Raw genomic sequence first — 543 nt, 5'->3', positions numbered from 1 at the left:
CAATATTTAATAATAGCATAACACAATAATAGAAATATTTAAATAAAAACATTTTAAAAAGGGAGAATTGTGATTGCCATATTATTGCCATGTTATGTAGTTATGGGTTGTGTTATGAGTCATGTAGAGTAAAGGTTGCTGCATTTCTTGATAGAAAAATCCCTTTTAAGATTGCATCATGTCACCATCGCAATTANAATATAACCCCCTAAAAACAACTTTGTTGAATCAATTATCTATTGCCTATTTTCTATAAAAAGCAGTTGTCCTGCTCGTGTGGTTTTAAACGATATAGGCCAAATCTGAACATCTGAAAAGGTAAGAAGTAGCTTTAAAGACAGACCTGGCTAGAATAAATTATTGTGTACACGTCTGGAGCAGATCATTAAACTGTGTTGGTTACCATGGTGATATATAGATTTGGATTTGGACTTTGCCTTCGTGTCATGACCAGGACTATAAGAAGTGTAACACTGTCAGAAAAGTAAAACAGTTTTATTATATTTATATTTGATTATATTTAAATCATGTCTAATCCCATAT

The 543-nt window shown here is 31.2% G+C and overlaps 1 protein-coding gene across 2 annotated transcripts in view; it reads left to right on the top strand.

The window, feature by feature from the left end:
• jazf1b (JAZF zinc finger 1b) overlaps positions 1-543 on the top strand; it is a 13,084-nt gene that overhangs the window by 990 nt on the left and 11,551 nt on the right. The window lies entirely within an intron of this gene.

The sequence above is a fragment of the Larimichthys crocea genome, chromosome XIII (assembly GCF_000972845.2).
Source record: "Larimichthys crocea isolate SSNF chromosome XIII, L_crocea_2.0, whole genome shotgun sequence".
Classification (NCBI taxonomy): Eukaryota; Metazoa; Chordata; class Actinopteri; family Sciaenidae; genus Larimichthys; species Larimichthys crocea.
This window is presented reverse-complemented; position numbering and strand designations above follow the sequence as displayed.